Here is a 12569-nt window from a genome sequence, read left to right on the forward strand (position 1 = left end):
AGTTTTAAGTATTTATTTATATTTTTTATATTTTATTTTCATTTTTTTTTAATCATATGTTTACTTATTAAAAAAGAATTGTTGTTCATATTATTTTTTATTGGATTTAAATCATGCTTATAAATGTTTATTTACTTATTTATAAATAAATGTTGTACTCTATTTTTTTACTCATTATTTTTTTATTTGTCTAATTTTTCATGTGATATTTAACAAATACACTGATAAAATAATAGAAACTCCTCAAATGACTATACTATAGAATGAATTGGAAAAATGTGGAGTTGAGAAATTGATATGCTTAAAAAAAATTATTCTTAAACTTCATACTTATCAAGTAGAGAAAAAGGTGTCATTGTCTGAAATATAAAAGGAATGAAGTAATTTTCTTCATAGATTATTTTTCTATTTCATTTTATTATTAATTATGGTTTACCTTAACGTGGTTTTTCTAATAAAAAAAATATACATAGTGATTTGTACCAAACAAAATATTAAAATACGGGGGTATTGATAAAAAAAAAAACCTACATGGAGGTATTAAGCAAAAAATAACTTACACGGGGTGAGACATACATTTGTATATTTTATTATATAAAAAATACGATATCAATTGAAAGCAGGGAAAGTAACAATGATTTTATATATATAAAAAAAGAATTAAAAGCAATAATATCATGTATTACTTTATTTTTATTCTCCATACATCACCGTAAAATAAACAAATAAAAATAAAAACAAAAACAAATAGATACATTTTTTAAAATTTGCACATTAACAAATGAGATATGCTTAAAAAAATTATATATAATTTTTTTTTTGTCAAGCAAATGACAAACAATTCTACTGTTCATTACTTTTAAATAAATAATATTAAAATTAAAATCGCCCCATTTTGCTTCTCAAATGTGAAATTTTTTCACACGGGGACATGAGATAAAATACTCCTGAAGAAAACAAATGTCTAAAGAAGAGAGATGACGATTAAGAACAAATATATTAACCGTTAGATTAGTTTTTGCATAATGACCTTTTTTTATATGAAAATAAAAGAACAAATATATGAACATGTGAGTTGGGAACGGGGAGTGGAGTATCACTCTCCATTATGTCATTTCTCCTTAAAATCTCCAAAATTTGGATCTTTTATCATATTTAAATAAACTATTACATTAAATATAAAATTAATTTTACAAATAATTAAAAAAATCACAATATTAAAATTTTAATAATCCATATTTTTCATGTGTGAAAAAAAATATCTATATTTTTCATAGAACATTAACTCAGGCGATAGCACGGGTAAGTTATACTAGTGTTTATAATTAACCATTAAAGATTCATCTACTCATGGTACAACCCAATATTTATATCTTAGATGGGTCCATAGTTTCACATCATATTAAAACAAGGGTTAAATATGTAAAAGGTCCCTGCACTTACGAGTCATCTGAGTTTTAGTCTCTGCATTTTAAAAACATTTCATTTTGCCACTGCACTTTCATTTTACTTTAAAAATAGTCCCCATACCTTTTTTTTTTTTGTTGAAATGGCACATTTTTGCCGATCTGTCAGTGTTGACTGGACTTTAGAGTTGATGACTCATTTAATTTTGCAGTTAATCGATCAAAATACCCTTAAATAAGTAATTTTTTAAAAGTAAAATAAAATTGACACATCATAAAAAAATGTGTCACTTCAACAAAAAATTGGTTAAAGGACCATTTTTAAAGTAAAATGAAAGTGCAGTGACAGAACGAAAGATTTTAAAATGCAGGGACTAAAACTCAAATGACCCGTAAGTACAGGGACCTTTTGTATATTTAAGCCTTAAAACAATTATGCAATTTTATGCTTCAATAGTAAAATTCTTAAAAGAACTCATATTATAGACTCTACGACTTAAACTCTTATACCAATATTTTATTTATATTAAATTTGATTATAACTTAAAATATTAGGTTAACAATTACAACTTAAAATACTAGTTTATACATTTCAAATTTAATTATATTAAATGATTGACGAATCTAATTTATAATATAGAATAAATAAATTAATCTTTCAATGAATTTAAAAAATAGTGAGAATAGTATCTTAATTGTTTTCTCAAGTGTCTCAATTGTTCAATCCTCACCAATAAATTCACATTTTCACTCATTTTTTCCCTCTTTTCTCCCAAATCAATGGCATAATTATTGTTTTTTACCATAGTGTCACATGAGAAAATCGTCTTTCAACAGTAGTATACATGATCATGTGTGGCATACAGTACAAGTGGACAATGGTGACTTGTGACTTGTGAGTTGTGACTCAACATAAGAAAATGGTTAAATCCTAAATTAGACAGTCACATATCCTATCCTATCCTACTTACTACTAATGGTGCAACCCTATTTGTATCTTTATTTTGACGCAATCCTATTTGTATCTTAAAATAATTCAAATTAAATATATCCATATTGTGCTTTTTTTTTAAAAAAAAAAGAAGAAGTCTTTGCATCCATATACTTGACACAAAGAATTCGTTTTTTGGCCACTGTAGATTGCAATGGAGTATGCCACGTCGGATGATTGTTGGTGGGCCATGGTGTGTGGTTTTTGCGTGGGATAATTTCTTTGTTTTATTTTTATTTTTTTTGCGTTCTGTGTCTAGAAGAAGCTCTGCGAGACTGCATATGCTAGGGTTGTGATTCAGAAAATTCATTGAATCTGGTCGAATTCCATCCTTGTGTTATTGAGAGGTTCATCTGGGGTGGGTTGATCTAGTGGAGGTAGAATTTCCCCTTATTATTTCCCCCTCAAACAAGTTTAGGGTTATTTGAATTTTGAATTCTCCATAATTTTCCCTCCTAATTGGATTTCTACTTATCCAGTGGCCTATAAATTGGGGATGGGGAAGACTTGCGATGCACAGGTTGAGAACAACATGGTGTTGTTTGGTTTGACGTGATGGTGTATAACGATAAACATGGAGAAGGTTGCAGGTTAGTGTTCTAACTTCTCTATTGACTATTGTTATGATATTTATATTCTTTTGTTGAATGTTTTATTGTTTGATCAGATTGCAAATTAGGTTTTGTTTGGGTAAGTTGCATCTTCATGGAAAACCCCACAGGCAGTCCTTCTCCATTGTTTTTGTTTTGCTACTGTTCACAGAACTCCTTCTCTGTTTTATTTGGTGTTATCTGCTATAAGTTTGTTGTGTGATGTATCATTGTTTGAAGCAATAAAAGTGTAGTTTAGTGGGGATAGAAATAGAATTAGTAATTGAGATAAAATGCATTGTAGGTGTTTGATAAAATGTCTACAAAGAAAGTTGTGATGGATGCAATGGAACTATGTGTGAATCACTAAGAAATTTATTTCCTTTTTCGATATGTATCCTTTATTGATAGCATATAAATATAAATACATGATGACAATCCAAGTTTTCACACCAAAATTATGCAGCTCAGGCAACTTTAGTGGATTACTGGCTGTGATGCAATGGGAAAAATGCACATGGGATTTTGGAGGTGTTTGCTATTTCTTTATTTATTCCTGATCTTTAAGGCTGAGAAAGGTATAGAAATGTGTTTTTTATGCTATTGTTATAGTTCATTTTCCTTTTAATCATATCTAACTCTTTGTGTACTGAGTGTTTATTTCTTATAGATTGTGTTTCTACAAAGTTCCTAACCACTGCATTTTTAACATGTTGAATATTGAAGCATGTTGAATAATGACATATATGTTCTTCTACTCTCATTGTCAGTGTCAAATTTCTCATAATTTCATTTTTAGGGTTCAAAGTGAATTGAAAAATTGAACTGAAGAAGTTTAGATAAAAATAATAATTGAACTCAAGTATTAATCAAAATGGTGTACTAGCATGTTAATTGAATTCATTTTTCTACTGTTTCCATTTAGATTCCTTTTTTCATATGCCAACTGTTAATTGAATAAGTATATTTCTGACTTGCCTTGGTACATGCCAAAAATTGAATTGCAGCAAGTACAAAATGTTGTCAAAATTGCCTTGGTGATCTTTGCTGATGCTTGCACTTTTTTTGGTTATTAACTGGGATGGGATGAACTTATGGCTCTTGATTATCTGGTTGTTGATGAAGTAGCATTTTTAGATAGGACATATGTATTGAAGTACCTAAGAGAGGATACATTGCCTTGCTTGAGTTATTTACTATATGTGTTCTTTGTTTTCCAGCTTGATGCTGTTATTGAAGCAGAAAAGAAAGCTGCACGAAATTTGATTCTTGAAAAGAAGAAAGATTGGGCCTTGTTGGCAATGAAGAAAAAAAAGACACGAGAAGAATTGTTGAAGCAAGTTGACGCCTGACTAATAAACGTTGAGCAACAAGTAATGACTTACTCTTCTCTGTCATTTATTAAAAAAGTTTTCTTCTTTGTTTTTGTCTAAAAGAGATACTTACATTTATTTCCTTGGTTTAGTTAGCAGATATCGAACTGGCAAGCAAACAAATGGCGGTGTTTGAAAGTTTGAAGGCCGGTAATGATGCAATGAAAGCCATACAAAGCGAGATAAACATCGAGGATGTTCAGAAACTTATGGATGAAACTGCTGAAGCTAAAGCTTATGGATGCAATGTAAGTTTGAGTTCACCCTTATTTATCCTTACTCTCACTGCTTTTCAAAACTGACTTCCACCTCCAGACTCATTACAATTTTTTGGGGGTTGGAATTAGGGATTAAAGTTGTACTGGTTTGATTGAGCTTTTTGTGTTGTTACTATTTAGCTGCTACTTTTTCTTTGGCAATTCCCATCTCCTGCATTTTTTTGTTTGTTTGTTTGTTTATATTTGAAACTTGCTGATGGTTTACATTATTTTGTTGAATTTGAAGGAAATTCATGCAATACTTAGGGAGGAATTATCAGCAGAAGATGAAGAGGAAGTTTTGGCAGAGTTTGAGAACTTGGAAACCCAGGTACATGGATTTTCAATTTTTATGATTTTGTATTGACTTATAGTTTGCTCCAATATAATCCATTCATATTGTTCCATTTGTATTAATGCTGTAATCATAGTAGTATGGAAAGGATATGCTATATGTCATTATGCTTCAATATTCAACATGTTATAATTTTTTGTTTTTTCTTTCTTTTCAAACCCTGTTTTTCTGGCTTCAATATTCAACATGTTATAATTTTGTTTTTTTTATTTGATTTACATTGTTTTATTATTGCTATATTGTCTTAGATCTCATAATTTTTTGTTTTGACTTTTATTGAAAATTTGGTGTTACATTTTACTTATAATTTTCACAATTTCTTTATCAATGCAATATTATAATCTTTTCAATGGATTTTCTTGGTTTAATGATCACTTGAAAGTTTCTTATTGAGTGAAAAAGATTGGCATACACTTCTTTTTTGAAGTGGAATAAGTTAATAAGTTTGGCCTATTCAGAGGGAGTGTGGTTATAGACTGAGCTTTTTTGCCAATTAAAGTTGCAGGTTAGTATGGTTGGCCAAAATGTGGAATGCATTTATTTTCATTTTTCTTTGGATATCTCATGTTTTCCTTTCTTTTCTCTTTGCCTTGTAGAATTATTGTAAAAGAGAGGGGTAAAATGATTAGAAAAGCTATTACAAGAGAAAGAATTGAAGATGATAAAAGAGATATATATAACAAATATGAAGGAATATATCACATATTGTCTACCACTACCCATCACATTGTTTCACCTCTTCAATTTGTATGCTCAGAGGCGAGATTTCTTGGTTCAATGATCATATTCAATGATATGCCAACTTGTTTGTCTTCTTTGCACCACTCACCTACCCTAAATTAGTCATTACAAGGCTAATGTGCTAGCTTTCATTAGTCTATGTCAAATAATATGACAACACAGTACATATAAAAATAACACTGTTGTTCATGGATGAAAATTGTTTCTACTATCCCAATAGGATTAGTGGATTATCACTCTCTGCCATTTGTATTAGAGTATACCTTTCTTCGTAACAAAATTTTGTTTCTATTATCAAAAGATCAGGCTTCTCTTGTGCTCACAACTTGATGCAATCCATTAGAATCCTGTTGAGTGTGTATTGAATTCAACTTGTGTTTGAAAAGTGGTGCTGCTGCTGCATTTTGATGGCTCAATTTAATTATTATTATTTTATTTTTTTGTGCTGGTTTTATGTAAGGGGGATCAATATGGACATTTTAATTTGTTGAAAGTATCTTGATGTAGTGGACATTTTTAATTCATTTTTCTACTGTATAAAGAAAAAAAAAATCTGATTATAAAAAAAATCTAAAAAAATTTGAATAAAATTTGAATAAAATTTGAATAAAATCTGGTTTTATGTATATCCCGAGGTATTTAAAAAAATTTGAATAAAATAATATATTATTTACTCTCTATAAGTTATTTTCGTATGTCACTAATTTTTCACTAAATGTCACTTAGTTAGTTTTTCTGCATATAATATTAGTTGGCATTTCGTTTAGAAACGGCGGTTGTTAACATGAGAAACTTTTATTTTACTGGTATTGCTAGTGGGCTATTACCACTTATAAAAATTATCAATTATTTTTTTAAAGAGAATTTCTTTTGTCATCCTACTGATTACTCGAGCGTCTTATAACTTTTCAATTTTATCCTTCCACTATTTAAGTAGCGTATGTTATAAAAATCAGAAATTTTGAAAAATAACGTAAGTAGCGGATGTTATATAGGTAGTGTGTTTTGAGGGGTGTCTACTACCTAAATAGCGGACAAAGATATTTTGGTAATTTTTTAGGATGCGCCCCAAAATTAGTAGAGTGACAAAAGAAGTTCTATTTTTTAAATTTATAATAGGCCATGATTCAAATAAAAGACCTAATGGGCCGTGCGAAAGCACGGGTAAAAAAACTAGTATGTTGGACAAAAAAATTGCCTCAAATTGGTGCTCATTTATTGATTATTATTCAAACTCACATGGGGGAATGTTTATAACTAGTATCCGGATCCGTGCCAAGCACGGGTTAAAAAGTAACTATAAAAATTAAGATTTTAATATTTCAAATTTCATAATTATTTAACACAAAAAATGATAAATTACACTAATATATATGTTTAATAAGTCATCAAATTTTTTTGTCTTTAAAAATCTGTGTAACAAATTTTGCTACTTCAAAAATTAAAATGCCAATAATTAAATAATGACTAAAATTTTGGGAAAAAAAAATAAGCCCAAAAAATCATTTTTTTAATAAGGGATCTAAATTTTACTTTTATGAAAATATGAAGACCAATATACATTTAAATTTATTTTAGTACAAAAACAATTTATCACAATTCAAATTTGTTGCGCACATAAAATAAAGTAGAGTAGTTAATTCGAATATCATCTTTTTATTTCTAAACTTTTGACTTTCTACATTTTATTTAAAGTAAAATAGTTACATGCGAATATCATCTTTTTCTTACGGTTATCCTGTCATAATTCGGTTCCTGCTTTATCCTTACTCAATCATCGGAAGTTGGACACTTCCTCTATTTTTACTCGATGTGGCCTCCAGGAAACGACTTTCCTTCATTGTGTTCAGGACTATACATTCTCTAGAAACCTTTGGCACCACATTGAATTCAATGACTGACTTTTTTTTTTGAAGGAATTTATATGAATGGCTTATGACACATATAGAATGTTAACTAAAGGCGCAAGAGATTAAGAATTGCCATAACTAAAGGCAATTAAATGACACATATATGAAACCGCAGCCGATTGACCACAATGTACAAAGCAAATGGAACAACATGCCATTTTCTTATAACAACAATAATAAAATATACAAACACAACAACACCAAGAACATATCCACATGAATTCCATTCCAAAAGCTTGACATTTTCTTTAATACAGTTTTGATAGAATTGTAAATCAGTAATCATATTTGATCAACAATCATACTTGATCAACAATTTTTAAATATATGCGTGTGTTATTTTTCAAATCATAATTGTGAAAATAATTTAGTTAACACATCTAATATTTGAGAGAAATAAAAAATAAATACAAAATAAAACGCCTTTTACATATATTTTTATCACAAATACAAAATGAAACGCATTTTTTTTAAAGTAAAAAATAAAAACAAAATAAAACGCCTTTTTTTAATAATCATATAAAAAACCTTTTTTATTTGAGTAAAAATAAATTTATATGTGATGAAAATATAATATTTAATATTTATAAAATCAAATATGAATGTACATCGTTATTTGAATAAAAATAAATGTATATGTGATAAAAGTATAATATTTTAAATTTATAAAATCGAATATGAATGTTTAATATTTAAATGGATAAAAGTAAATTAATTTATAAAATCGAATATGAATGTTTAATATTTAAACGGATAAAAACAAATAATATTTTCACTAATCAAATATGAATTGTTTATAAAATATATTAATTTAGTTAATTTAATTATTAATTATTGTAATAATAGCATTTAATATCAAATGCATGAGGATTGAGAATGAATGAGAAGAGGAGAGAGAAAGACAAATAAGTTTGGCTTTTTACATATTATAGATTATAGATTAAGTAACCATTAACCATTCATCTACTCATGGTACAACCCAATATTTATATCTTAGATGGGTCCATAGTTTCACATCATAGTTTAACAAGTGCTCCGGGGGCTCTGTTTAACATTACCCTTAAAACAATTATGCAATTTTATTATTCATAGTAAAATTCTTAAAAGAACTCATATTATAGATTCTACGACTTAAACTCTTATACCAATATTTTATTTATATTAAATCTTTTATATTATAAGCTTGTATACACAAGCAAACCATAAACCCTAATTTGTTTTTCCTGATTTCCCTCCATTTTATCTTGCAATTTTTATTAAAAAATAATACAATTTTGTGTTGACTAGAATTTGAACCCACAACCCTTCAATGCAAAACAATATTTCCAACCACTATGGCAAGTATACCAATTATGATTAAAATTATATGCAATAATTGATAAGCACCATCAATTTTAAAAGTATATCATATCAAAATTATTGTTGACTATATTATTCATCACGAAATATTTTTATGTCTTTCCTGATCAATGATTTTTTTTTCTACCGGATCATAAATTTAGAGAATAATTATCATGTGAGATTTGGAAATTTATTATTACATGTGATTTGAAAAGTTATTATCAAACTCAATTCTGCTAAATCAATTTTTTTGCAATACAACCAAACTCAACCATAGTCATGTCACTAATCACATTCATTATTTTGATTTTAACATTGCAGATTTAATATTAGTCGATGATCAATTGATACCATATGCACTAACAGATATTGAGATGATGTTACGTAGTTGTGAGAAGAGTTTAAAAGATTATCCTCCAATGCCTAGAGCAGACACATCATTAGTTCCTGATATACAAAATAGTTTAATACACGACGAATTGAATTATAACAGACAATCATTAGCTGAGGAACATGTTAGATTGATGTCAACTATGACTTCAGAGCAACGTAAAGTATATGACACAATCATGACAAGAGTTAACGAAAACAAACCTGGTGTGTTTTTTCTTTATGGTTATGGCGTTACATGGAAGACATTTATCTGGAGGGCCATGTCAGCCGCATTACGCTCAAAATGTGAGATAGTTTTAATAGATGCCTCAAGTGGGATCGCTACATGGCTTATACCTGGCAGTAGAACAACACATTCAAGATTTTGTATTCCTCTAAATGTTGACGAGTTTTCAACATGTACCATAGTTCCTAAAAGCCTTTTGACGCTATTAATACAAAAAGCAAAACTCATTATATGGTATGAAGCACCAATGATGCACAAACACTGTTTCGAAGCTGTTGATCGAACTTTAAAAGATATTCTCAAGTCTGTTGATGAAAAAAATAAACACATTCTTTTCGGTGGAAAAGTTGTTGTTTTTAGCGGAGATTTTAGACGAATTCTACCAGTAATACCCAAAGGTACAAGGACAAAAGTTGTTCATGCTACTATTAATTCTTCAGCTCTTTGGAATTTTTGTGAAGTTTTAACATTGAGTAAAGACATGAGGCTTCTTGGTGGTGCTTCGAGTGCAGACGTTGAACAAAGAAGATTGTTTTCTGAATGAGTTTTGAGTGTTGACGATGGAGAAATTGGAGATGACAACGACGATGATTTAGAACTTGACATTCCATCAGATTTATTCATTCCAAATTCAGGTGATCCTCTTGCTTCTATCGTTGAAAGCACTTATCCCCAACTTTTACAAAACATGAACGATATAACGTATTTCCAAAATAGAGCTATACAAACTCCTAAAGATTCAATAGTCGACACAATAAATGATTATATGTTGGGTTTAATTCCTGGTGAAGAAAAAACATATTTGAGTTATGATACTCCACTCACACAAAATGTAGACGGTCAAACAGTGGATGCTGTTCATAATCTCGAATTTTTGAACATGATTTCTACGTCGGGACTTCCAAATCACAAGTTGAGACTTAAAGTTGGAGTTCCAGTTATGCTATTAAGGAATTTGAATAAAAAATTAGGATTATGAAATGGAACATGACTTATTATATTACGAGATTGAGAAAACGTGCTCTTGAAGGAAAATTTATTTCATGAAGTAATATTGGTGATCAGGTTTTCATATCTAGATTTTCTCTGACACCATCTAACGTGAGAATTCCTTTTAAATTTCAACGGAGACAATTTCCTATAATGATTTCTTTTGCGATAACTATTAATAAGAGTCGGAGACAATCTTTAAAGCATGTTGGGATATATCTTCCGTCGCCAGTGTTTTCACATAGTCAGTTGTATGTTGCAATTTCAAGAGTTACTTCTAGAAAAGGATTAAAAATATTGATCATCGATGACGACGTTGAAGATACGACTAAGACTTCAAATGTGGTCTATAAGGAAGTTTTCCGTAATATAACATAATTTTCTTTGTATGAATACATATCCAAAATTATTGTTGAACTATCGTTTAATGTTACTCAACTTTTTTCATATACCTTACATTATTGGAATTATCATATCTTATTTAATCATTATATATCTTACAGCTAATCAGACTCGTGCACCGCACGGGTCGATGTTCTAGTTTGATTATAACTTAAAATATTAGGTTAACAATTACAACTTAAAATACTAGTTTATACCATAGTTTTAAAAACCGGACCGGACCGGCCGGTCTGACCGGTCCGACCGGGAACCGGTAGCATGAGCGGTCCGGATAAGCTGCAGAACCGGTTCTGCAAATGACCCGCGGTAACCCGCCTTGAACCGGCCGGTTCATCGTTTGAACCAGGAACCGTTGAAACCCGCCCGGGAACCGAACCGGTTTTGGGGAGAGAATAAACATTAATTTCAAAAATATTTCAAATATGTTGCACATGGGAATCGAACCCAAGCCTTTTACAAAGGAAAACATGACTTGAACCACTTGGCCACATGAATTTATGTGATAATTTATATCATTGAATTATATTTAATATTATTTAAGAAAAACCATGACATGTATTAATAAATGCATTGATCTTTTTTTCCTTGTTATTTTAAATTTGATTTTCTTACATATATATATATATATTCATCGTTTTATTTTAACCTAATATATTGTTATGTTGTTCTAGCAAAATTATGATATAATAATATTTTAATTTAGTCAATAAAATATTTTAATTTATTTAAAATATTATTATAGCATAATCGTGTTTTTTCTTTTAAATACATGAAATTTTATTAAAAACAAGTTTCAAAGGAAATGTTTTTTATTAAATTTTATTTTATGAAATCGAAGTCAATATATTTAAATTTTTATTATAAGCCGGGCCAATAGTCATGCGGTCTGACCAGTGACCCACTGGTCCGACCAGTGAACCAGTGACCCAGTGTCTTGGCCGGGTCGATCACCGGTCCGGGTTTTAAAACATTGGTTTATACATTTCAAATTTAATTATATTAAATGATTGACGAACCTAATTTATAATATATAGATCAAATAAATTAATCTTTCAATGAATTTAAAAAATATTTTTTTTTAAATTAAAAACTAGTGGGATTAGTATTTTTTTTTTGGTAGAAGTGAACCAATATAGTGAGAATAGTGTCTTAATTGTTTTCTCAACTGTCTCAATTGTTCAATGCTCACCATTAAATTCACATTTTCACTTATTCTTTCCCTATCTTCTCCCAAATCAATGGCATAATTATTGTTTTTAATTTACCATAGTGTCACATGAGAAAATCGTCTTTCAGCAGTAGTAATGTGTGGCATACAATACAAGTGGACAATGGTGACTTGTGAGTTGTGACTCAACATAAGAAAATGGTTAAATCCTAAATTAGACAGTCACATATCAACCACTTGGTGATATTAGTAATAACTTAGAAAGATATTATTCCACATCAACCTTTTTTCATGAGCAAATATTAGGACATCAACCTGCAAGCTTTACATTACTTTAGCAGTAATAATAAAATAAAATAAAGATAATGAAAAGTGGCTGAAATTTAATTTGCACATTGACTTAATTAGAAACAGAAAGGAAGTAAT

The 12569-nt window shown here is 29.2% G+C and overlaps 1 long non-coding RNA gene and 1 pseudogene across 1 annotated transcript; both read left to right on the forward strand.

Moving 5' to 3' along the window:
• The first annotated feature begins 2530 nt into the window (after positions 1 to 2530).
• On the forward strand, positions 2531 to 4161 carry LOC123924573. The gene is made up of 4 exons (XR_006814753.1): positions 2531 to 2774; positions 2877 to 2987; positions 3454 to 3565; positions 3995 to 4161. It is a non-coding gene; the product is annotated as an uncharacterized LOC123924573 (long non-coding RNA).
• A 25-nt stretch (positions 4162 to 4186) lies between these two features.
• On the forward strand, positions 4187 to 6129 carry LOC123920739 (annotated as a pseudogene).
• Positions 6130 to 12569: the final 6440 nt, after the last annotated feature.

The sequence above is a fragment of the Trifolium pratense genome, linkage group LG4 (genome assembly GCF_020283565.1).
Source record: "Trifolium pratense cultivar HEN17-A07 linkage group LG4, ARS_RC_1.1, whole genome shotgun sequence".
Classification (NCBI taxonomy): Eukaryota; Viridiplantae; Streptophyta; class Magnoliopsida; order Fabales; family Fabaceae; genus Trifolium; species Trifolium pratense.